A 26,277-nucleotide genomic window follows, 5' to 3' on the forward strand; every position below is an offset into this window, starting at 1 on the left:
GACTTAGCAGTAGCAGCAGCAGGAACATATGACCATACGGATCTTTTCAAATCAGAAGTTTGTCAATGGATATGTTTATTACCTTGTTTGTAGTGATGGTATCACAGGGTCCAAAATCATTAAAATGTATACATTAAATACTTGCAACTTTTGTATATTGTCTCAGTAAAGTTTAAGGTCAATTTCGAGCGAAAACCTATACAAATTAAAAAAAAAAAAAATGTTGACTGCTATTAAAACTGATTGGGAAGATCCCCTGGAAAAGGAAATGGCAACCCACTCCATCATTCTTGCCTAGAAAATCCTACGGACAGAGGGGCCTGGCGGGCTACAGTCCATGGGGTCGCAAGAGTCGGACACGACTTAGCAACTAAACCACCACCACCATCACTATTAAAACTTAAGTGTTATGCGCTAGGAGCGCTGAGAGAGTATCCTAAGTCGGGGTGGAGGTAGGGCTGGGGCCGAGGAGAATTCAAAGCTGAGGTAACTCTTGAACAGGGAAATTGAATGTCCTACGTTTTCACTTCTGGAGCGCCCAAGGGCCCTGAAATCCAGTCCCATGATTAGTTCCCAGAGTTGGACCCTAAATTGCCACCAAAAGACTGGGGGAAGCCAGAAGTATCTATCAGGAGAGCGAAGGGACGCACCAGAAAACCGTGCGGAACCGGATTCGCGAAAATTCAGTCAGCCGTAGTTTCATACTCCCACTCTCTCCTCAGGGCCGGCCGGACCGCCCCTCGCTCCTTCCCGCAACGCTTACTGGACAGTATATGACCGACAGAGTCACTCACCAATCGCCGCTCTGCTATAGGGGCTCTCTGGCCCTTACCGGGTCTTTGGTCCCTGGGGCGAGATGCGACCTCTGTGCGTCGACGTCAGCGTGCTGACGTCATAGGCCGGGTACTCTAGGAGGTCCTGGGGCGATAGTACGCGGGCGGTGGGCTGCGCGACTTCTGCAGGACTCGAGTCCTGGTCCCGCCCCGCCGAGCCCCGCCCCTCCGCCGGCGGAGACTGCCGCGGGCGCAGCCACAGATCCGCGGTCTCCCGGCCAGCCTGGGGCGGCCGGCCCGGAACCACCCGATGAGGTAGGCTGGGTTTCTAGTCACCCTATTTGACAGATTGTAAAACTGAGTCATCGGGATCAGATGATTTGCCCGGGGCTTACTGGAGACCCGCGAACGGAGGTCTGAACCGAGCATCCCGGCTTGTTTGTACGGCCCTCGCCGCCCTCTGGAGAGGAGGAGGGGCTTGGCGGGCTTGTTTATGATGGGTACAGAAGTGAAGTTGCAGATTGCGGCGCCTCTTTTCATCCAAGGTTTGGGTGGGCATTCAGGGGATGGATGCTAGTAGAGAGGTCTCCATTCCTTCATCCTGCGGAGCCCTCGGTGAAATCAAGCCCTCTGCTGGCCCCTTGGGCCCTCCATGGTGACCAAGAATGGTGACTAGGTTGATGCGTGGGTTATAGGAACAAGGTCGCTTACTGACCTCTTTTTTTTTTTTTCCCCATCAAGGAAAGCTGTGTTCCAACCAAAATTTAAAAATTAAAGCACAAATCACGAATGTCCTGGCTCTGGTTTCAGTTCACTGCTTTGCTCACTCATGGGTATCTGGTCATATTTTGAAATCTCAGTAGCATGCTTATTTTTTGGTTTAGGATTAGAGAGGGATTTTTTTTAATTCAAACATGAGTTAACATTGTGGAACTTTTCTTATTCTCTTAAAGTGCCAATTGATCTTCATGTCATTTTTCTTCTGTTTCACAGGTGAAATTACTGAACTCATCACTTTATTCAGTAATAGTTTGGATAAGCTTAGCTAGGTAACAAAATAACAGATCAAGCCTTTCCATACTAATACTGGAATTAGTTCAGTTTATCTCAGAATTCTTTGTGGAGAAGAGTTCTGAAAGATAATTCACATATATAGTCCATCTACCCATATATCCTCATGAAACAAAACATCTTAGGATACCTAAGATGCTTTATTTATGGGTTCTAATAAGGTGGGGCATAATTCATGCTCATAAAGTAAAAATGTGTACTGTATAATATATGTATCCATATATAATGTTTTGTATTGTCATGAAGAATTCATTCTTTTTAAATCTGTCTCAGACATTGACCTTTAAGACTGCATTATTGCATAAAACTGCATTAAAGAAATGAAATTAAAACCGCTTCAGGGGACTTTTCCTTACTAAGGTTCACAGAAGGATGTTTATTATCGTTTGACTTTAGTCTTTGAACAAATTTTTCTGATGATTGCCTCATTTCTGCCTCATCTCATTCTTTGTTGTAGATGTTGAGGATTGAATGTGGAAACATTTAAATAATAGTCTTGCCCTCAAGACCTTCCATTTTGATGGAGATACTATAAATATATAAACAAAAATGACAATTTTAGATAATGATAAATGCTAGAATAGACATTACCAGGGGCTGGAGCACGACTGGGATGTGGGGGGAAATTTAGATATGGGTGGTCAGGAAAGATTTCCTTGAGGAAGTGTGGAGGAGATCTGAATGTTTAGAATGAGTCAGCCATGGGAAGATCTGCTGGAAGTTTCCAAGCAGAAGTAACAATGCAAAGGAGCTAAAGGAAAAAGAAGCTTGATATGTTCCAGAGATAGAAGAGAAGCTGTGTGGCTGGAGTGGGGTATACCTAGGGGAGAGTGAGGTGGGAGGACAGTAGTGGGGGAAGTGGCACTCAGAGGTGGGCAGGATTGCGATCATCTCAATCCGTGTGGGAATTGCAGGCAAAGAATTGTCAAAGCTCTCTTCATTTTTCTTAGTGACATTCATATAATGCTAACCCCGCTTTCTGCTTTATATTGGTTATGAAATCATTGTAGTAAATCACTATATATGTTTTTTCACCAGTGGTCCTCAATGGAAAAATGTCTTCTTCCCTCAAGCACTGTGTCCCACGCTGTTTCTTTCCTGTTCGTTGTTACTATCTGCAGTACTCTGAGCCTTTGTTTATCTTCTACTTCCTGCTTTGATCCTTCTTACTCCCAACTGTCGGAGAAGGCATTGGCACCCCACTCCAGTACTCTTGCCTGGAAAATCCCATGGATGGAAGAGCCTGGTAGGCTGCAGTCCATGGGGTCGCTAAGAGTCGGACACGACTGACCAACTTCACTTTCCCTTTTCACTTTCATGCATTGGAGAAGGAAATGGCACCCCACTCCAGTGTTCTTGCCTGGAGAATCCCAGGGACGGGGGAGCCTGGTGGGCTGCTGTCTATGGGGTTGCACAGAGTCTGCACGACTGAAGCGACTTAGCAGCAGCAGCAGCAGCAGCAGCAGCACTCCCAATTGTGAGTCCTCCCCAGTATTTATGTGCCAGGCATTCAGTCCCTGCTCTTCTCCAGGCTGAGTTCTAGGAAACTGCTTTGTCAAGTGGATTCCTCTTCTCCATTAGAACTTATCTTACTGGCCAGAGACTTAATGTCTGCCTTTATTTAGTGCCTGCAATATACCAGAGGCATTATATACTTTCTGACTCTTCTTTCCTGTTGCAAAGGTAAATGTTATCCTTTCTTGACAGAAGAGGAAACTTCTGCATAAGGCTACCACCTGGTACTGAGGGAGCCCAGGTTTGAACACTCCAGTTAGTCTGTCACTGAAGCTTGATCCGTGATATACTACTTCCCTGAGTGTATTACAACAACTCTGTACTATGAAATTAATATTTTATGAAATAGCACTTTAGACATCATGATTCAATCCTCGTAGTTTAAAGGTGAAACTGGGGAAGCCTCTTCAGTGCTTTTCGAGACAGAACTGGCATCAGATTTTCATCCTACTAATTTTCAGCCTAATGTTTTTTCTACTATACTTAAACTTCATGGACGGTCCATCACAAGGGGTTTTGGTATATAGAGAAATATAATATTTCAACATCATGAATTTACTGTCCATAAACTCATACAAGGCAGTTTTAAATAAACTCATACAAGGCATCTTTTAAAAAGATGAGACAGTGCTGCTACTTGGGCTAAAATAGCCCCTTGGTGGTGGTGATGGTGGTTTAGTCGCTAAGTCATGTCTGACTCTTGAGACCCCATGGACTGTAGCCCATGGGATTCTCCAGTTAAGAATACTGGAGTGGGTTGCCATTTCCTTCTCAAGGGGATCTTTTGGACCCAGGAATTGAAGGCAGATTCTTTACCGACTGAGCTCTGAGGGAAGCCCCCAAACAGCCCCGTACTGTATTTTAATTCTCTTTTCAGCAGTGAGCATATGTAAACTTTCTTTGTGAACCTTGGTTTTCTTAGTAGAAAGTGGCTTCAAAATGACTTTAAAATTTACATTTCAACTTCACAAATCTTTGTAGGGAGTTTACAATGTGTTGTTTTCCCGGCTTTAACCATTTGCTTACAAGTACGGGAACATCGCTGAGCATTTGCTGGTTCATGGTTTCTGTTGGCAAGTATGGTTTCTTCCTATAATTGAGGAAGCTGTTGAGCCAGCTCAGGAAGACAACTTCTCTTTCTTAGTGATGCATTATCATTTTTGAAAATGAGTCAAAATTCATTTCTAAATTATATTATTGAAAAGGGGGTCAGTTTCCTCCTACAATTTAAAAATACCCATTCTTTATTTCTGCTGCTACTGCTGCTAAGTCGCTTCAGCCGTGTCTGACTCTGTGCGACCCCATAGACGGCAGCCCACTAGGCTCCCCCGTCCCTGGGATTCTCCAGGCAAGAGCACTGGAGTGGGTTGCCATTTCCTTCTTCCTTCTTTATTTCTAACGTTTGCTTATTTTATTAATTATGATTGAGATACTATTGATGAATTATAGTAAATTAACAAATAGCTGAATTTACTTTCTGATAGCTTTTTGACTCTCCTATAAGTGACTCAGATGGTAAAAAATCTGCCTGCAATGATGGAGACCTGAGTTCGATCACTGAGTTGGGAAGATCCCTTGAGTAGGGCATGGCAACCCACTCCAGTATTCCTGCCTGGAGAATCCTATGGACAGAGGAGCCAGGAGTTGGACAGGACTGAGTGACTTTGGAGTCACAAAGAGTTGGACATGACTGAGTGACTAAGCATAGCACAATAACTTAATGGTGATCAACTTTTCTATTAGTCAAATCAGAATAATGTTACTGGAATTAGTTTGTGCAGCTGACTTACACCTTCTGAAGGTCCAAGCTGTCATGATTTGGCCTCAGATTACAGTGCTGTCCTTCCACCATGAACCCAGTGCCCCAAACTGGACTCTTGGCCGTTCCAGCTTTAGTGCCATTGCTTGTGCTCTGCCTGCAGCCTGAAATGCGTTCTACATAAACAGTTGCAGCCAAAGTTCTACCAGTGCCACTGTGTCCGTCTTTGCTCCTTTCCTCTGTCTCTTTAGTGGAAGCCTTCTCTTTGACAGCACTTCTGGTAGTCTTGCTCTGTGATGCAGTTTACCAATCTGGATATCTTTGGTAGCATACGATGTTGTACGTGGGTGTTCAAATATATGTTAACTTGAGCTTAAAAGAGATTTAACAATTCGTTTTAGACTTGAAAAGTGTTTTTTTTTTTTTTTAAATAAATGATAGAGCCCTTTAGTTTAGCCTTTTTAGATTTGTAGAACTGTTACTACCTCACCTTTGCTAGAAGCATCTTTAATGCTTTTCTTGGCCTTGATTCAGCAGAACTTCTTTCCTGTTACAGTTAAGGGTCTGACTGCTACAGTTACCAAGGGGTCCCTTGAGAGGAACTCAGATGTTTGTGCTATAAGTATTGAAGGCACATTGTTGCAAATAAGAATCAGTGTTCTCTGTGTTTATGGTTTTGGGAAAAAAATAACAGCAGTTCCACTTTTTAATAGTGACTGAGAAAACTGAAGCCAGAGGACGAGTCAGAGATTCCTGCAGTGCTGGGCTACGGAGCTTGATCAGCACTCCTGGTTCATGGCAGCACGGGCTGGCACTCGTTCTGATGTCCTGCTGCAGAATTCCTGGTAGCCTCTTAAGTGTATTTTAGCACGGCTGAGGCCTTTCCAGATTGTTTGACTTGCTTGCTACTGAGCTGCCCTACATCTGGAAGACACCTCTTGTTGTGACTCCAACTCAAAGCAGGAACTCTCCCCAAGGATCCCCAACTGAGCTGTTTAAGCCCACGGGATCTTCCTGGGCAAGCGGTGGCTGGTATCTGGTTTGGTAGGCTCTTTAGTTTAAAGCCTATTTCTTGGGGCTTTCCTGGTGATCCAGTGGTCAAGACTTGGAGCTTCACTGGTAGGAGACATGGGTTCAGTCCCTGGTTGGGGAACTAAGATCCCACATGCTGCTCAGGGCAGCCAAAAAAGGTAAAAATTAATTAATAAAATGAAAGAGCAAAACCTTTCTCTTCTACTTCCCCTCTCATCACAGTTTTCTAAAAAATTTCTTGGGATTAATGGGCATCCTCTGTATTAAACTAGGAGCTGGAGGAAATTCAGTCTGGTGCCTTCTAAGTTGCAGTAATCACCAGTTTCTGTGTTCCATGTTTTCCAGGACAGTTTACTTTTCTGACACTGCATTGTTGCTCACTAGAGGATGTTCTTGTTTGCTTTTTGTTTTAGGAAAATATATTCTCATGGTTCTTTAATTGATTAATGACCTGCTGAATGAATGACATAGAACCAGGGAATTTCAAGTACATTTCCCTATTTGTTAAATTCCTCCAAGGTAGCAGAAGGAGCTCTTGAGAAATTAAGAGTTTTCTCCAGCTGAGGTGGGAGGCCCAGCTAGGGCTTGCTTCTATTATTACTGATAATAACTGAGAGGGCTTCCTCTGTGTTAAGCATTCCTTTTAAATGCTTTATGTCAGGATTTGGTATCCTGAGCACTGTTGACATTTTAGGTTGGATAATTTTTTGTGGTGGGGACTGTCCTATGAGTTGTAAGGGGTTTAGCAGCATACCTAGGCTCTACCCTCCCTGGATACCACTCCCCACTCCCCCCAGTTGTGACAACCAAAAATGTCTCCAGTCTTTGCCACATGTCCTGGAGTGTGTGAGCAGAGTCCTTCCCTCCATAGACACGTAAAGAATCACTGCTTTACTAAACTAACTTATTCCTCTCAACAGCCCTTTAAGATGGGTCGTATTATCTTCATTTTGTGCAAGGAGAATCTGAGGCGTGGAGAGGGTTAAGTGACTTGTTTGGGATTACACGAGTAGTAAGCAGTCATATTGGATGTGAAACTCGTCAGTGTTCTTTGTAAACTCTGGCCTTGTGTAGCCAGCAGACTGGCCACAAACTGTTAGGGACCCAAAGACTATGTAAGTTCAGTTCAGTCACTCAGTCGTGTCCGACTCTTTGCAACCCCATGGACTGTAGCATGCCAGGCCTCCCTGTCCATCACCAACTCCCAGAGTTTACTCAAACTCATGTCCATTGAGTCAGTGATGCATCCAACTATCTCATCCTCTGTCATCCCCTTGTCCTCCTGCCTTAAATCTTTCCTGGCATCAGGGTCTTTTCAAATGAGTCAGTTCTTTGTATCAGGTGGCCAAAGTATTGGAGGTAAATCAGGGGACAAAACAAAAGCCAGCAGGATCAAACAGGGCTATCAGTGAGGTGCCTGAGTGAACAGGGGAGCATTGCCAGAATTGCCTCTTTTTCAAGAGAAGCTAGAGATCTGGATTTTAGTTGTGTGAAAAATGCTTATCTTTTAATATTGGCAATTAATCTAGTGACTAAAAACACCATGCAAGCCAGTAGACAGACAAGCAGTATCACTTACTGGGACAAGGTTTGGTCCCAGGCCATCAGATTGTAGTCTTTTTTGTGGAGACTTTGCAACATTGTGATAATCATAGAGAATTGTATATTCATTTGATTAAAAGCGCAGGTATAGATTCTATGTGGAGGGCAAAAGTTTTCACTTCTTGGAAGTCTCTGGAAATAGATTGGTGGGGTGGTGCTTCTAGACTAGAGGTAGTTGTCTTTTTTTTTAAGCCGAAAAAGTATGAGAATTAGGCTGACTATCCATCACACTTTGAAATTTTAGTGCTCTGCTGCTCAGCAGAGACTCAGTTTGAAAGTTCTGTACTTTGTCCTTCAGCAGCGTCACCAATAACTTTTTTTTTTTTTTTTTATGACCTCTGCCTGTACCGGTGCTAAAGGCAATATCATATAGGACAACCAGGAGACATAAATTCTGGAGTTCAGTATCCTGGAGAAGTGAACCACAGCCATACCTCAGTTTTTTGACAGCCAGTAACCAATGGAGTCCAGTTTAACCCTGTAGGAAAAGACCCGGCTCTCTACCTGTTTCAGTAACAGGTGGACTTCTCCAGGTTTTGTAGCCTTTTCCGTGAGCCCGTGCGCCTTCGTATCCCTGCTCTAGGTGTGAAAGCGGCCTCACACTGTCTGTGCGTGGCCTTGGGATCTGCCCTGCGCCTCCTCAGGTGGGCCCCTGAGGCTGTGGGCAGCCCAGTCTCTTGGACGTGCTCCTGCTTCTCCTCTGTTTTTAAATTAGTCTGCCTCTTCCTTGCTGGATGTCACCTTTTCATTTCTTTCGAAGCCATACGTTTTCTTTTAGGCCAGCTTTTGTTTTTAATCAAGTTTTTTTCTGGCCGTAAGAACCTAAAATTCTGCCCTTTAGTGTTATAACCATCTTAGACTTTGATTTCTAATTATTTGTATAACCGCTTTACCTCCTCTATAAAATTATATTTTCCTTGAGGATCAGTCTTCCCCATCTCACTTTTCCCTACAGCATCTAGCAGAGTGTTTCCGTGGGGTAGATGCTTCATACATTTCAGTTTATTCACGGGGTCCTGGTAGGTTCCCACTCATATAGTGATTTCTTCCTTTTTTCCCCGTATATTTGTATCAGTTTATCTAATGTGTTGTTAGAGTGACTTCACTAAATAGAATTCAAAGTAGGAACGAAAAAGTGATGACCAAATTAATTTGGGAAGGTTGGACCATTTTTATTAATTTCATTGTCAATGCTAGTAATCAGAGATGAAATATTCTTCGTTTATTGATGTTGGAACTCCAGACATCTGTATAAACTTGGCTAACTTTAGGTAGCAAGTACCCAGACTCCATACTTTTATACAGCAATATTTATTATTTATTTATAATTATATAAATATAATTTATAAAAATATATATAATTTATATTATTAAATATAATAATATTTATTATTAAACAAATTTATAATAACAAAGAATGCCTAACAAACACATGGCCAGGTGTTTCCCTAGGTGCTAAGGATACAGAAGTGTCTTCTGGGACCTTTGGTATAATACTGAGAATAAGACATGTAAACAATATGTAAAATTGTATGAAAGATTGGAAGTACTGGTAAAGACAGATAATCTCCCAGTGGGATCACAGAAGATTTCATTGAGGAAGTGGGACTTAAGCTTCCTTGAACAATGAATAGGCTTTCATTGCTGTTGATTGTTTGGCAATTGCCCGAAAAGGCACTCCAGGCTGGAGTATTAGGACAAAGACAGTGACAGTGCGAACCACCTCGTGTACAGGGAAACCACCCCTGAGTTAGTCCGTCTAGAGTTCTGGGTGTGAGGAAATGGAGTTTTGAGCAGAGGGAGGAAGTGGTTCCTTCAGGCTTTCGTTTTAGAAAAACTAGCATGATTCCAGTATAGAGAATGTTTTGGAGGCAAGTAGACTGAATTACTGGAGTAATGTGGATAAACGCTGACTGGGAAAACCATGGAATAGACTGATGAGAGCTATTGGGAGGAATGACATGGTCATCAGTTAAGAATGTAATGTTTGAAAGATGGAGCCAGCAGAAGAATCAAGTTTAACATGGTCTCTTAATTATGAAAGCTTATGTATGAGATCTTACTGAATTTTTCTTACCTTAAGCATTTTTATGTATTTACAGGTGTGTGTGTGTGTATAATATATATATTATACATATACATTATATATATAATGTATACATATAATGTATAAGATGTGTGTATATATGTATATATATACACATACATTATATATATAATGTGTGTATATATATTATACATCCATATCAATATTTTTAAGTCATTCTTAAATTTTTCTTTTTGATTTTGTAATTGTTTATCTTTTTAAATTATTTGAGAGCAGATTTTGTTTTGAGACATGATAGTTTCAGACCTTTATTGAGAACCTTGTGAGCTTAAAGAGGTCTTACTTTAGTGATGTCCTCTCTCTCTGTAACATATGCTCCCAGCCCACTCTTACCATTAGGCTGCAGTTCAAATTGTTTTATTGGTGTATCAGCTAGTTGTTGTATTGAGTCTTATAATTAGTGGTCTTTGTTTATGTGATCCTGTTTTCTGAAGCATGGGCTAGGTTGATAAAGTCATCTGATGCTGATCTCTTAAGGCTCTGTTTTCCTTTGTGACTGCCTAAAAAGTCTGATGAAGAAAGAGGAAAGGCTGCTGGTGTTTTTTTAAATCTCGCTATCATGATTTGAGGTTGAATGTCCTTCTAAGTCACATGCACCCAAGCTTTGAACCTCAGATCTTGACTTATAGTAGAGATTAGTAATTTTGTAAAGAACTATGTTTACCCGTGTATCAGAGTGTAGGAAATAATGTATGTAACTTCTGCCTGTTGGTAGATATTCCCGGGCAAGCGTATAAGCGGCACTGCCTTTTATTGACTTGGTATAGTTTGTGAGATGGGAAGTTGGCCTTGGGTAACTCCAGGGACAGTTGCTGTTACATCTTTCCTAGTATTGCTATTAGCGTGTCATTTCTACCAGCTGTGGAGCCACTACAGGAGCAGTGAGTAGAAGATGGCTCTGAAAGCTAGAGTGACACCTGTGGGAACCCTTACCCTTCCAGAGGAGTCTTGTGTCATTGAGTAAAGAGGAAATGAAGCTTGCTTCTAAATATCCGCCTTGGCTTTGCTGTCTGATCATCAGCTGGCTACATGGAATTTAGCTTTTGTTTTCTCTGCCTTTGAGAAGGCTTATGAAGAATGTATGATGAACACATTTTTGATTCTAGTCTTTGAGATTAAGAAAGACAGTTACTAAAACAAATTTATATCTTTAGCTGCCTTCCTATGACTCCTAGGATAGCAGTAAACTCAGTGCCTCGAGATACTGATTTTCAGATCTAGATCAGTAAGATCATGAGTTCCACTCTGAGAATTGAAAGCATTTGTTTGAAAATTGCTTACAATAAGTACTTAAGTGGCATTACAAAGCACAAAAATGTCCTTATATGCATTGGAATATATTTCAAGTTTCTTAACTGAAGGACCTTCATCTGTCTAGACAGTAATATGACTGTTGATTCCATTAGTGCCAAAGCTGGCAACACATCCCTAAGAGGAAGCTTTATATATTCTTGAGAATATATGCACTAAGGAGCAACATGTTTCCTCTGATTTACAGTCTGCTGGTGATTGACTGGTTGACAGTAATAATGAGGTCAAAATTGGGGAAAATAGTGCTAACTCCATAATAATCATTAGATATTTTATAACTGATCTATTGTAATTTTGGGGGGAAAGGTTAAAGTAGACTTAATTCTTTTGGGAGAAGAAAAAGTTTTGGAAAATGATAGGTAATCATCAACCAAAAAAAAAAGTCAGCAGTATTTTGACTTGTGGAAATGACTAACTCATGAAGAAAAATGAGATTATGTATAACTTCTGTGATTAGGAAGATTAAGACAGACGAGTTTCTGGATCAGCTCTGGAAAAAATATTTGAATGTAGAAGTTAGAACTCAATCTCAAAAAGGGGAACAAGCTGTAAAGTCAGTTTGAGCACCAGAAGGGATTTATAAGGAGGAGAACCAGATGTTGAAGAGAGACAGTAGAAGCTGGAGGAAGGCAGTTATGGTGACTTTTTTGTTCCAGTTATTCTGGGCCACTTGATAGCAGCTTCTGAAAAAAATGAGAGAAAAATAAAATAATATTGTTGTTTGTCTCTCTCTCTCTCGACCTTTGAAAAGTGATGAGATATAGCTATAACATTCCAGCCGTCTGACTCAGCCAGTGCTGGTGATGTGACTGACTATTGAGATGTTGAGCTCTGCAGGCTGGTGAGCCGACAACATAGGCCACCCAACGTGACTTTGATTACTGTGTGGAATAGTGCAGCTTTGTCAACCTGTGATCCATAGTAGAACAGATATACATCGTCAAAGACCTTCCTCTGTCCAGTTGACTCATCCTCCCATGGACCAAGCAACATCCTAGTGGCATGTTTATTATCAAGAGTATATACTTGATTTCTTTCCCTTCTCTTTGATCACCCCCTTGTAATATTTATATATCTGCCTCCTTGACTGGGGCTTCCCAGGTGGCTCAGTGGGTAAAGAATCCACCTGCAATGCAGGAGACATAAGAGATGCAGGTTCAATCCCTGACTCAGGAAGATCCCCTGGAGGAGGACATGGCAAGCCACTCCAATATTCTTGCCTGGAGAATCCCACGGATAAAAGACCCTGGTGGGCTTTAGTCCATAGGGTAGCAAAGAGTCAGACACGACTGAAGTGACAGCACGCACACTTGCACTCTGTGACTATTTGGAAGTTTTTCTGAGAACAGAGAAAAATTGCATTACCTTTTGGGAGTTTTACATTTTGTAGGTGTTCGATGATTATAATTTAAGAAAATGAGAACTCTTAAAGGATTTAAATTACGATTGAAATGAGGATTTAAAAAGAGGATGAGATGGTTGGATGGCTTCACTGACATGATGGACATGAGTTTGAGCAAGCTCCGGGAGTTGGTGATGGACAGGGAAGCCTGGCGTGCTGCAGTTCATGGGATCTCAAAGAGTTAGGCACAACTGAGCGACCAAACTGAACTAGAGGATTTACATAGGGCCCACCTCATAATTTGGAGAAGGCAATGGCACCCCACTCCAGTACTCTTGCCTGGAAAATCCCATGGACGGAGGAGCCTGGAAGGCTGCAGCCCATGGGGTCGCTGAGGGTCGGACATGACTGAGCGACTTCACTTTCATGCATTGGAGAAGGAAATGGCAACCCACTCCAGTGTTCTTGCCTGGAGAATCCCAGGGACAGGGGAGCCTGGTGGGCTGCCATCTATGGGGTTGTACAGAGTCAGACACGACTGAACTGACTTAGCAGCACTTCATAATTATTTTCTGTTCTACAAATACATGCACTTTCTTTGTTTTTTTATCCCTCCCCCTCTTCTTTTATGGAGAGAAGGGAGACTATTCTAATTTGTTACATCTCATGGCTGTTAATAACCTCCATCTACATGCTGTTGACTCCCAGATTTCTATTTCTAACTCAGACCTCTCCCCTGAACTCCTGACTCATACCTTACTGCTTGCTTTTATTTTCACTTAGATATGAATAAGTATCTTATACTTGTTGTGTCCAAACTGCACTGATGTTCTCCCTCAGAGTCGCCCTTCCTCCAGCTTCTCCCTTGCAGTAAATAGCGAGTCCCTCCCTCCATCTTCTCAGGCTGTAAGTCTGGCAGCTGACTTCTAGTCCTCTCCTTGTCCTGTATCTCGTGCCCAATCTATCCCTTTACTAATTTGGCTCTGTATTTGGAACCAACCACCATCACCACCCTTGTCTACTAAGGCACTACATCTTCTGTCTCCTGAATTACAGCCACCATAGTCCGCTAAATAGACTCCCTGCTTCTTTGCCTCTCTCAGCCAGAGAGCCTCCTAAAGCTTAAGTTGCATCAGGCTTTTGGGCTTCCCTGGTGGCTCAGAGGTTAAAGCATCTGCCTGGAATGCAGGAGACCCGGGTTCGATCCCTGGGTCAGGAAGATCCCCTGGAGAAGGAAATGGCAACCCACTCTAGTACTCTTGCCTGGAGAATCCCATGGAGGGAGGAGCCTGGTAGGCTACAGTCCATGGGGTTACAAAGAGTCAGATACGACTGAGCCACTTCACTTCACTCTCTTCTTCTGAAAAGCTTCTGGTGTTTTCCCACCTCATTCACTGTCTTTACTGTGGCCTGTGAGGTCCTCCAAGGCTCCCCCAGGTTGTTAACTTCTCAGCACCTCGTGCTCCTCTCCTGTCAGTTCTTGCAAAGCTGGAAGCTGATGACCTGGCTGAACTCCTGCCTGGCCAGCTCTGCCCCTCCTCACGGCCTCACCCATCCTCTTCCCTCCAGTAGCCCTGCTCTTTTTCCTGATACCTATGTGGCATCTCTTCCTTATCTCCTACTAGTCTCTGCTCCACCTTTTTTCACCTGTAATGACTTCAGTGATGTCATCCTGACCAAGCAGGCTGTTTACAGTTGGGTTCAGGTTACTGCTTCTTTATCCTCTGTCCCTGCCCTCTAGACAGTAAACTCTGTTAGAGGAGAGCATTCTTTCAATTTTATTCATTGCCACATCCCCAGTGCTCAGAGGAGGACTTGACATGTTTTTGGTATTAAAAGTGTACTTGTGGAGTAAATGAAGTAGATGAGGTATATTCTTGGCAGACGCTGAATTTTCAAAACTTAACAGGTACAACTCTTAAATCTTATAGTATATATCCAGATTCAGTTTCTTAATAAATGCTTTAGATTTGCCTATAAATTATGAAAACAATATATATTTGCCCAGCTATCTTTAAATCTTAATATTTCTTTCTGTGTTATATGTCAAATAAAAGTTCACTGATATTTTTAATTTTGGTATGGAAGTGATTGCCATAAGAACAGGTTTGTTCTTGGGAGATCAGTTAGTATCAGTGAGAGGAGGGACTTAAAAACTTCAAAATATACTTGTTTTCTGCTTTACTTTTTCCAAGTCATTGATGCTAAATTCTAAATAAATTTGAGTCTTGAAACAGATTGTCAAAAAGTTAAATTCTCATTATACATACACAGTTACTTTAATGTGTTGATATTAAGAGAAATTATTAAATGAGATGAAACTGCACGAAATGACACAGAATTTGAATGGAGAGCCTTGAATGTGTGGAAGCAGGAAGAGAGCAGAACACATAGCAGCAAATGGTGAGCAGACTTATCAGGATGGAATAAAAGCTTTTCTTACTTCTCAGTGTTAATAACTCTAGAAAATAGGACATCTGGAACATAAGTACAGTATTCAGAATACAACCATGGAGTGAGTATATAGGGATATTACTATGGAGTTGGACTTCTAATTCTTGAAGAAAAGTAAGAAAAAGAAGGAAGTGCAGTTGAAATGTAGGTCCCAGTGGAATAAGTCAGCTGCAGGAGTAAAACATGTGGTACATGATGCTGTGGTAGACCTGTCTCTCCCCAGTGTCTGGGAAGAGTGTGAGTACTAACGGATGGAACAAATGAAGGGTAAATTTGACTTTTTAAAAGCTTACGATAGAGTAATGGCTTGTGTACATTTTCACTAAAGATCAGATCAAACTTTAGACCACAAACCACTGTGTGATGTGCACTTTATTGTTTCATTTAATAACGCCTTGTTGATGACAATGATTAAAAAAAAAAAGACAATTATTAGATATTCGGTATTGGCTCAAAAATCCAGATAGGATGACTCCTATCTTAAGTCACACGCATTTTAGAAGTCTTCAGCCATCTCCGTTTGTGTCTTGGAAATTCAGTATTTTTATTAGGGGCAGAATGATTTGGATGCCCAGAAATCTTACGTAGGTTTTCCTTTGAGTCTGTTAATGTGTCTAAGTTGTCGTATGTGTGCGTGCTCAGTAGCTTCAGTTCTGTCCAACTCTTAGCCACCCTGTGGTACAAAGATGTGTTTACAAAATCTCCATGTGTTTGTTCTCTTTTATAAAACAATTTAAGAAGTTTTCTAGGATCATTCCAGTTCCTTATTCTGCTTTCAGAGGTAGCTCATACTTAAAGGTAACTTAATGATTTTTCACAGTGAGAATTTACTTTTATTCACATATAAACACACACATATATATGTGCTAAGTCGCTTCAGTCGTGTCCGACTCTGTGCAACCCCATAGGTGGCAGCCCACCAGGCTCCCCCGTCCCTGGGATTCTCCAGGCAAGAACACTGGAGTGGGGTGCCATTGTGTTTGTATGTACTAAGTGGATTGATAGAGCAGCCCCATCCCAAAACATCCTTCTATCCTTGTTTTTCTGAATTATTCAGAGGTTAAGAATTTCATAACCAGAATACTAAACTATAATCAGTTTTTCAGTTATTTTTTGTAGCTTTATCTTTTGGGTTTTTAGTTTTTGTTTTATTCAGGATTCAGTCTAGGCTTGTGCATTACTTTTGATGGTTGTGGCTCTTTTTACGTTTTAAGTTTGAAGAGTGTCCACACTGCTTTCTTACCTTTTGTTTTTGTTTTGTTTTTCATCATGTTGACTTTGCTCAAGATTCAGGATAACTGTCTTGTAGAATATCCCACATACTGTGTTTGATTGTATCCTTATGGAATTTAGGTTAAACTTTTTTTGCACAGGAACATTATAATTGATGTTACAGACTTCTGATTGTATCACTTTAAAAGGCACATAGTGTCAACTTGCTCTAGTATTGGTAATGCTGTTTGATTAGTTGGTACAGGTGGAGACTGCCAGATTTCTCTACTATAAAGGTATATTATTCCTAATGAAATTATTATATAATCTAAGACACTTTGAGACTTTGAATATCTATTCTTCAACAATGTTTTAATAATTTTAGGCATCCAGTAAAGATCCTTGTCTGAATTAGTTACTCCAGCTGGGGATTACAAACTGTTGATATTTCTTATTTTATCATTTGTTCTACGTTTTAATCTAACATTTGTTTCTTGTAAAAGAGAACTACCCTCTCCCTCTTTTGCAGTATTACTGTAGACTCATGAAACTTCTTAATTTTTCCAACATAAATTCCAACTTTACAGTCATTATTCATTTTTATATTCAACTCACTGCATCTGGCCAATGGAAACACCTTATGACAGCCTACACATTAAAAAAAAAATGATTTTGGCTTTTTGTGTCTTTTAAGAAAACTTGCCTACAAAGAGGTTTTAAAAATATTCTCCTGCAAATTTTTATAACAGCTTTATCTTTTTAGGTTTTATGTTTAGATCTATGATCCATCTTGAATTATTTTTTGCATGGTGTTTGTTAGGGTTTGAGGTTCATTGGTTTTTTTTTTTTTTTTCAGTTTTGATATCTGGCTGTCTCAGCATCATACATTGTTTTTCCAGTTGGATTGCTTTGACATCTTTGTCAAAAGTAAAATGATCATATAAGTGCAGATCTCTTTCTAGACTCTCCCTTATGTTCAACTGGTCTGTCTGTTGATCATTATGCTAGTACCACACTGTCTTCATTACTGAAGTGTTGCAGAAGGTCTTTAAGTAGAGTGTTTTCCAGTTTTGTTCTTTTTCAAGATTGCCTTGGACATTCTCATTTCTTTGCATTTCTATATACATTTTAAATTTAGCTTGTCACTTTCTACCAAAAAAGCTTGATGAGATTATGGTTGAGATTGAGTTGAATCTCCAAATCAATTTGGGAAGAATAGAAATATTAACCATGATTCCTGCCAATCCGTAAACCTGATCAGCTGCCTGTCTATTTTCATCTTTGATTTTTTTCAACAGTGTTTTACAGTTTTCAGGGTTGGGACCTTGCATATATTTTAAGTTTGTTTCTTAGTGTTTTATGTTTTTGATGCTATTTTAACTGCACTGTAGCCCCTCCTCATTTATTCCTACTCCTAGCTGCCCAGAATGGAGGGCTGGTAAACAGGTGAATCACAACAACCTGATAAGCTAATCTTTTTTATTAGTTTGTTTTGTCTAAAGTCTCCTGTACAGTGTCACAGACCTCCGTCCATAGTTCATCAGGCACTCTATCTATCAGATCTAGTTCCTTAAATCTGTTTCTCACTTCCACTGTATAATCATAAGGGATTTGATTTAGGTTATACCTGAATGGTCTAGTGATTTTCCCTACTTTCTTCAGCTTATGTCTGAATTTGGCAACAAGGAGTTCATGATCTGAGCCACAGTCAGCTCCTGGTCTTGTTTTTGTTGACTGTATAGAGCTTCTCCATCTTTGGCTGCAAAGAATAGAATCAATCTGATTTCGGTGTTGACCTTCTGGTGATGTCCATGTGTAGAGTCTTCTCTTGTGTTGTTGGAAGAGGGTGTTTGCTATGACCAGTGCATTTTCTTGGCAAAGCTCTATTAGCCTTTGCCCTGCTTCATTCTGTATTCCAAGGCCAAATTTGCCTGTTACTTTAGGTGTTTCTTGACTTCCTACTTTTGCATTCCAGTCCCCTATAATGAAAAGGACATCTTTTGGGTGTTAGTTCTAAAAGGTCTTGTAGGTCTTCATAGAACCATTCAACTTCAGCTTCTTCAGCATTACTGGTTGGGGCATACACTTGGATTACTGTGATATTGAATGGTTTGCCTTGGAAACAAACAGAGATCATTCTGTCGTTTTTGAGATTGCATCCAAGTACTGCATTTTGGACTCTTTTGTTGACCTTGATGGCTACTGCATTTCTTCTAAGGGATTCCTGCCCGCAATAGTAGATATAATGGTCATCTGAGTTAAATTCACCCATTCCAGTCCATTTTAGTTCACTGATTCCTAGAATGTTGACGTTCACTCTTGCCATCTCCTGTTTGACCACTTCCAGTTTGCCTTGATTTACGGACCTAACATTCCAGGTTCCTATGCAGTATTGCTCTTTACAGCATCGGACTTTGCTTCTATCACCAGTCACATCCACAGCTGGTTATTGTTTTTGCTTTGGCTCCATCCCTTCATTCTTTCTGGAGTTATTTCTCCACTGATCTCCAGTAGCATATTGGGCACCTACTGACCTGGGGAGTTCCTCTTTCAGTATTCTATCATTTTGCCTTTTCCTACTGTTCATAGGGATCTCAAGGTAAGAATACTGAAGTGGTTTGCCATTCCCTGCTCCAGTGGACCACATTCTGTCAGACCTGTCCACCATGACCCGCCTGTCTTGGTTGGCCCCACAGGGCATGGCTTAGTTTCGTTGAGTTAGACAAGGCTGTGGTCCTGGTGTGATTAGATTGACTAGTTTTCGGTGAGTGTGGTTTCAGTGTGTCTGCCCTCTGATGCCCTCTTGCAACACCTACTGTCTTACTTGGGTTTCTCTTACCTTGGACGTGGGGTATCTCTTCACGGCTGCTCCAGCAAAGCGCAGCCATTGCTCCTTACCTTGGACGAGGGGTATCTCCTCACCGCCACTGCTCCTAACCTTGAATGTGGAATAGCTCCTCTAGGCCCTCCTGCACCCGTACAGCCACCGCTCCTTGGATAATTACGATGGTATGATCACTCACCTAGAGCCAGACATCCTGGAATGTGAAGTCAAGAGGGCCTTAGAAAGCATCACAATGAACAAAGCTAATGGAGATGGTGGAATTCCAGCGAAACTATTTCAAATCCTAAAAAATGATACTGTGAAAGTGCTATAGTCCATATGCCAGCAAATTTGGAAAACTCAGGAGTGCCCACAGGACTGGAAAAGGTCAGTTTTCATTCCAATCCCAAAGAAAGGCAATGCCAAAGAATGTTCAAACCACTGCACAATTGCACTCATTTCACACTCTAGTAAAGTAATGCTCAAAATTCTCCAAGTCAGGCTTCAACAGTACCGGAACAACTTCTAGATGTTCAAGCTGGTTTTAGAAAAAGCAGAGGAACCAGAGATCAAATTGCCAACATCCATTGGCTCATCAAAAAAGCAAGAGAGTTCCAGAACAACATCTACTTCTACTTTATTGACTATGTCAAAGCCTTTGAGTGTGTGGATCACAACAAATTGTGAAAAACTCTTAAAGAGATGGGGGTACCAGACCGCCTTACCTGCCTCCTGAGAAATCTGTGTGCAGGTCAAGAAGCAACAGTTAGAACTGGACATGGAACAACAGACTGGTTCCCAATTGGGAAAGGAATACATCAAGGCTGTATATTGTCACCCTGCTTATTTAACTCATATGCAGAGTACATCATGAGAAATGCTGGCCTGGATGAAGCACAAGCTGGAATCAAGATTGCTGGGAGAAATGTCAATAACTGCAGATATGCGGATGACACCACCCTTATTGCAGAAATCAAAGAAGAACTAAAGAGCCCCTAGATGAAAGTGAAGGAGGAGAGTGAAAAAGTTAGCTTAAAGCTCAACATTCAGAAAATTAAGATCATGGCATCTGGTCCCATCGCTTTATGGCAAAAAGATGGGGAAACAGTGACAGATTTTATTTTTTGGAGATCCAAAATCACTGCAGATGGTGATTGCAGCCTTGAAATTAAAAGACACTTACTCCTTAGAAGAAAAGTTATGACCAATCTAGATAGCATATTAAAAAGCAGAGACATTACTCTGCCAACAAAGGCCATCTAGTCAAGGCTGTGGTTTTTCCAGTAGTCATGTATAGATGGGAAAGTTGGACTATAAAGAAAGCTGAGTGCCAAAGAGTTGATGTTTTTGAACTGTGGTGTTGGAGAAGACTCTTGAGAGTCCCTTGGACTGCAAGGAGATCCAACCAGTCCATCCTAAAGGAAATCAGTCCTGGATATTCATTGGAAGGACTGATGTTGAGGACTGGAAGGACATGGAAGGACTGATGGAGCTGAAACTCCAATATTTTGGCCACCTGATGGGAAGAGCTGACTCATTTGATAAGACCCTGATACTGGGAAAGATTGAAGGCAGGAGGAGGAGAAGGGGGTGACAGAGGATGAGATGGTTGGATGGCATCACCGACTCAATGGACATAAGTTTGGATAATTCCAGGAGTTGGTGATGGACAGGGAGGCCTGGTATGCTACAGTTCATGGGGTCACAAAGAGTCAGACACAACTGGGCAACTGAACTGAACTGAAGAGTCTTAGAGATAAAGGAAAGTTGCTCTCAGGGTAGGGTGGAAAGTACAAGCTCAGGTTGGTGAGAATGAGATTCCTATTCAGTTCAGATGACTACTGGACTACATGACTACTGGAAAAACCGTAGCTTTGGCTAGATGGACCTTTGTTGGCAAAGTAATATCTCTGCTTTTTAATATTCTGTCTAGGTTAGTCATAGCTTTTCTTCCAAGGAGCAAGCATCTTTTAATTTCATGGCTGCAGTCACCATCTGCAGGGATTTTGAAGCCCCCAAAAGTAAAGTCTCTCACTATTTCCACTGTTTCCCCATCTGTTTGTCATGAAGTGATGGGACTAGATACCATGATCTTCGTTTTCTGAACGTTGAGCTTTAAGCCAACTTTTTCTCTCTCCTCTTTCACTTTCACCAAGAGGCTTTTTAGTTCTTCTTCACTTTCTGCCATAAGGGTGGTGTCATCTGCATATCTGAGGTTATTGATATTTCTCCCGGCAATCTTGATTCCAGCTTGTGCTTCATCCAGCCCAGCATTTCTCATGATGTACTCTGCGTTTAAGTTAAAGAAGCATGGTTACACTACACCACCTTGACGTACTCCTTTCCCTATTTGAAACCGGTCTGTTGTTCCATGTCTAATTCTAACTGTTGCTTCTTGACCTGCACACAGATTTCTCAGGAGGCAGGTAAGATGGTCTGGTATCCCCATGTCTTTAAGAGTTTTTTATGGTTTGTTGTGATCCACACACACAAAGGCTTTGGCATAGTCAATAAATCAGAAGTAGATGTTTTTCTGGAATTCTCTTGCTTTTTTGATGATCTCTGGTTCCTCTGCCTTTTGTTAATCCAGCTGGAACATCCAGAAGTTCATAGTTCCCATACTGTTGAAGCCTGACTTGGAGAATTTTGAGCATTACTTTACTAGAGTGTGAAATGAGTGCAATTGTGCAGTAGTTTGAACATTCTTTGGCATTGCCTTTCTTTGGGATTGAAATGAAAACTAACCTTTTCCAGTCCTGTGGCCATTCCTAAGTTTTCCAAATTTGCTGGCATATGGACTGTAGCACTTTCACAGCATTATCTTTAGGATTTGAAATAGTTCTGCTGGAATTCTATCACCTCCACTAGCTTTATTCTTAGTGATGCTTCCTAAGGCCCTCTTGACTTTGCATTCCAGGATATCTGGCTCTAGGTGAGTGATCACACCATCGTGGTTATCTGAATCATGAAGATCTTTTTTGCATAGTTCTTCTGTGTATTCTTGCCACCTCTTCTTAATATCTTTTGCTTCTGTTAAGTCCATACCATTTCTTTCCTTTATTGAGCCCATCTTTGTTCCCTTGGTATGTCTAATTTTCTTGAGGAGATCTGTAGGCTTTCCCATTCTGTTGTTTTCCTCTATTTCTTTGCATTGATCACTGAGAAAGGCTTTTTTATGTCTCCTTACTATTCTTTGGAACTCTGCATTCAGTTGGGTAAATCTTTCCTTTCTTCTTTGCCTTTAGCTTCTCTTCTTTTCTCAGCTATTTGTAAGGCCTCCTCAGATAACCATTTTGGCTTTTTGCATTTCTTTTTCTTGGGGATGGTTGATCACTGCCTCCTGTACAATGTCATGTACCGCCATCCATAGTTATTTATGCACTGTGTCTACCAGATCTAATCCCTTGAATCTATTTCTCACTTCCACTCTATAATCATAATGGATTTGATTTAGGTCATACCTGAATGGTCTAATGGTTTTCCCTACTTTCTTCAATTTAAGTCTGAATTTTGCAATAAGAAGTTCATGATCTGAGCCACAGTCAGCTCCTGGTTTTGTTTTTGCTGACTGTGTAGAGTTTCTCCATCTTTGGCTGCAAAGAATATAATCAGTCTGATTTTGATATTAACCATCTGGTGATGTCCACGTGTAGTGTCTTCTCTTGTGTTGTTCAAAGAGGGTGTTTGCTATGACCAGTGCATCTCTTGGCAAACTATGGTAGCCTTTGCCCTGCTTTATTTTGTACTCCAAGGCCAAATTTGCCTGTTATTCCAGGTATTTCTTGACTTCCTACTTTTGCATTCCAGTCCCCTATAATGAAAAGGACATCTTTTGGGGGTGTTAGTTCTAGAAGGCCTTATAGATCTTCATAGAACCATTCAACTTCAGCTTCTTCAGCATCACTGGTTGGGTCATAGACTTGGATTACTGTGATATTGAATGATTTGCCTTGGTAACGAGCAGAGATCATTCTGTTGTTTTTGAGATTGTACCCAAGTACTGCATTTCAGACTCTTTTGTTTACTATGAGGTCTACTCCATTTCTTCTAAGAGGTTCTTGCCCAGAGTCGTAGATATAATGGTCATCTGAATTTAATTCACCCATTCCAGTCCATTTTAGTTCACTGATTCTCAAAATGTCAGTGTTCACTCTTGTCATCTCCTGTTTGACCGGTTCCAATTTACCTTGATTCATGGACCTAACATTCCAGGTTCCTATGTAAGTAGGGAAAACCACTAGACCATTCAGGTATGACCTAAATCAAATCCCTTATGATTGTACAGTGGAAGTGAGAAATAAGATTTAAGGGCCTAGATCTGATAGATAAGAGTGCTTGATGAACTATGGAATGAGGTTCGTGACATTGTACAGGAGACAGGGATCAAGACCATCCCCATGGAACAGAATGCAAAAAAGCAAGATAGCTGTTTGGGGAGGCCTTACAAATAGCTGTGAAAAGAAGAGAAGCGAAAAGCAAAGGAGAAAAGGAAAGATATAAGCATCTGAATGCAGAGTTCCAAAGAATAGCAAGAAGAGATAAGAAAGCCTTCTTCAGTGATCAATGCAAAGAAATAGAGGAAAACAACAGAATGGGAAAGACTAGAGATCTCTTCAAGAAAATTAGAGATACCAAGGGAACATTTCATGCAAAGATGGGCTCGATAAAGGACAGAAATGGTATGGACCTAACAGAAGCAGAAGATAATAAGAAGAGATGGCGAAATGTCTATTTAGTTCTTTGGCCCATTTTTTGATTGGGTCGTTTATTTTTCTGGAGTTGAGCTGTAGGAGTTGCTTGTATATTTTTGAGATTAGTTGTTTGTCGGTTGCTTCATTTGCTATTATTTTCTCCCATTCTGAAGGCTGTCTTTTCACCTTGCTAATAGTTTCCTTTGATGTGCAGAAGCTTTTAAGGTTAATTAGGTCCCATTTGTTTATTTTTGCTTTTATTTCCAATATTCTGGGAGGTGGGTCATAGAGGATCCTGCTGTGATGTATGTCGGAGAGTGTTTTGCCTATGTTCTCCTCTAGGAGTTTTATAGTTTCTGGTCTTACGTTTAGATCTTTAATCCATTTTGAGTTTATTTTTGTGTATGGTGTTAGAAAGTGGTCCAGAACTAAATAGACATTTCTCCAAAAAAGACATACAGATGGCTAACAAACACATGAAAAGATGCTCAACATCACTCATTATCAGAGAAATGCAAATCAAAACCACTATGAGGTACCATTTCACACCAGTCAGAATGGCTGCAATCCAAAAGTCTACAAATAATAAATGCTGGAGAGGGTGTGGAGAAAAGGGAACCTTCTTACACTGTTGGTGGGAATGCAAACTAGTACAGCCACTATGGAGAACAGTGTGGAGATTCCTTAAAAAACTGGAAATAGAACTGCCTTATGATCCAGCAACCCCACTGCTGGGCATACACACTGAGGAAACCAGAAGGGAAAGAGACACGTGTACCCCAATGTTCATCGCAGCACTGTTTATAATAGCCAAGACATGGAAGCAACCTAGATGTCCATCAGCAGATGAATGGATAAGAAAGCTGTGGTACATATACACAATGGAGTATTACTCAGCCATTAAAAAGAATACATTTGAATCAGTTCTAATGAGGTGGGTGAAACTGGAGCCTATTATACAGAGTGAAGTAAGCCAGAAGGAAAAACATAAATACAGTATTCTAACGCATATATATGGAATTTAGAAAGATGGTAACAATAACCCTGTGTACGAGACAGCAAAAGAGACATTGATGTATAGAACAGTCTTATGGACTCTGTGGGAGAGGGAGAGGGTGGGAAGATTTGGGAGAATGACATTGTAACATGTAAAATATCATGTAAGAAACGAGTTGCCAGTCCAGGTTCGATGCACGATACTGGATGCTTGGGGCTAGTGCACTGGGACGACCCAGAGGGATGGTATGGGGAGGGAGGAGGGAGGAGGGTTCAGGATGGGGAACACATGTATACCTGTGGTGGATTCATTTTGATATTTGGCAAAACTAATACAATTATGTAAAGTTTAAAAATAAAATAAAATTTAAAAAATAAAAATATTAAAAAATAAAAAAATAAAAAAAGAAGAGATGGCAAGAATACACAGAAAAACTGTACAAAAAAGATCTTCATGACCCAGATAATCACGATGGTGTGATCACTGACCTAGAGCCAGACATCCTGGAATGTGAAGTCAAGTGGGCCTTAGAAGGCATCACTACGAACAAAGCTAGTGGAGGTGATGGAATTCCAGTTGACCTATTTCAAATCCTGAAAGATGATGCTGTGAAAGTGCTGCACTCAATATGTGAGCACATTTGGAAAACTCAACAGTGGCCACAGGACTGGAAATGGTCAGTTTTCATTCCAATCCCAAAGAAAGGCAATGCCAAAGAATGCTCAAATTACTGCACGATTGCACTCATCTCACACGCTAGTAAAGTAATGCCCAAAATTCTCCAAGCCAGGCTTCAGCAATATGTGAACCATGAACTTCCTGATGTTCAAGCTGGTTTTAGAAAAGGCAGAGGAACCAGAGATCAAATTTCCAACATCTGCTGGATCATGGAAAAAGCAAGAGAGTTCCAGAAAAGCATCTATTTGTGCTTTATTGACTCTGCCAAAGCCTTTGAGTGTGTGGATCACAATAAACTGTGGAAAATTCTGAAAGAGATGGGAATACCAGACCACCTGATCTGCCTCTTGAGAAATTTGTATGCAGGTCAGGAAGCAACAGTTAGAACTGGACATGGAACAACAGACTGGTTCCAAATAGGAAAAGGAGTACGTCAAGGCTGTATATTGTTACCCTGCTTATTTAACTTATATGCAGAGTACATCATGAGAAATGCTGTGCTGGAAGAAGCACAAGCTGGAATCAAGATTGGTGGGAGAAATATCAATAACCTCAGATATGCAGATGACACCACCCTTATGGCAGAAAGTGAAGAGGAACTAAAAAGCCTCTTGATGAAAGTGAAAGTGGAGAGTGAACAAATTGGCTTAAAGCTCAACGTTCAGAAAATGAAGATCATGGCATCTGGTCCCATCATTTCATGGCAAATAGATGTGGAAACAGTGGAAACAGTGTCAGACTTTATTTTTTTGGGCTCCAAAATCACTGCAAATGGTGGCAGCCATGAAATTAAAAGACGCTTACTCCTTGGAAGGAAAGTTATGACCAACCTAGATAGCATATTGAAAAGCAGAGACATTACTTTGCCAACAAAGGTCCATCTAGTCAAGGCTATGGTTTTTCCAGTGG

The 26,277-nt window shown here is 41.0% G+C and overlaps 1 protein-coding gene, 1 long non-coding RNA gene and 1 other non-coding gene across 5 annotated transcripts in view; 2 read left to right on the forward strand and 1 right to left on the reverse strand.

Moving 5' to 3' along the window:
- LOC133246074 (uncharacterized) overlaps positions 1-778 on the reverse strand; it is a 195,009-nt gene extending 194,231 nt beyond the window's left edge. Inside the window, exons 1-2 of one of the 3 annotated variants that reach the window (XR_009735893.1) lie at positions 651-778; positions 83-196 (exon numbers count right to left, since the gene is read on the reverse strand). This is a non-coding gene — a long non-coding RNA (uncharacterized LOC133246074). The remainder of the gene's footprint in view (positions 1-82; positions 197-650) is intronic. The other 2 variants (XR_009735892.1, XR_009735891.1) reach the window with 2 other exon arrangements.
- An 89-nt stretch (positions 779-867) lies between these two features.
- STARD3NL (STARD3 N-terminal like) overlaps positions 868-26,277 on the forward strand; it is a 65,688-nt gene continuing 40,278 nt past the window's right edge. Inside the window, exon 1 of the mRNA XM_061414018.1 lies at positions 868-1,088. The gene's annotated coding sequence lies outside the window, so the exon portion shown is untranslated. The remainder of the gene's footprint in view (positions 1,089-26,277) is intronic.
- TRNAS-GGA (transfer RNA serine (anticodon GGA)) lies at positions 13,660-13,732 on the forward strand. Its single transcript has one exon. It is a non-coding gene; the product is annotated as a tRNA-Ser (tRNA).

Source organism: Bos javanicus, chromosome 4, assembly GCF_032452875.1.
Source record: "Bos javanicus breed banteng chromosome 4, ARS-OSU_banteng_1.0, whole genome shotgun sequence".
Taxonomy (NCBI): domain Eukaryota; kingdom Metazoa; phylum Chordata; class Mammalia; order Artiodactyla; family Bovidae; genus Bos; species Bos javanicus.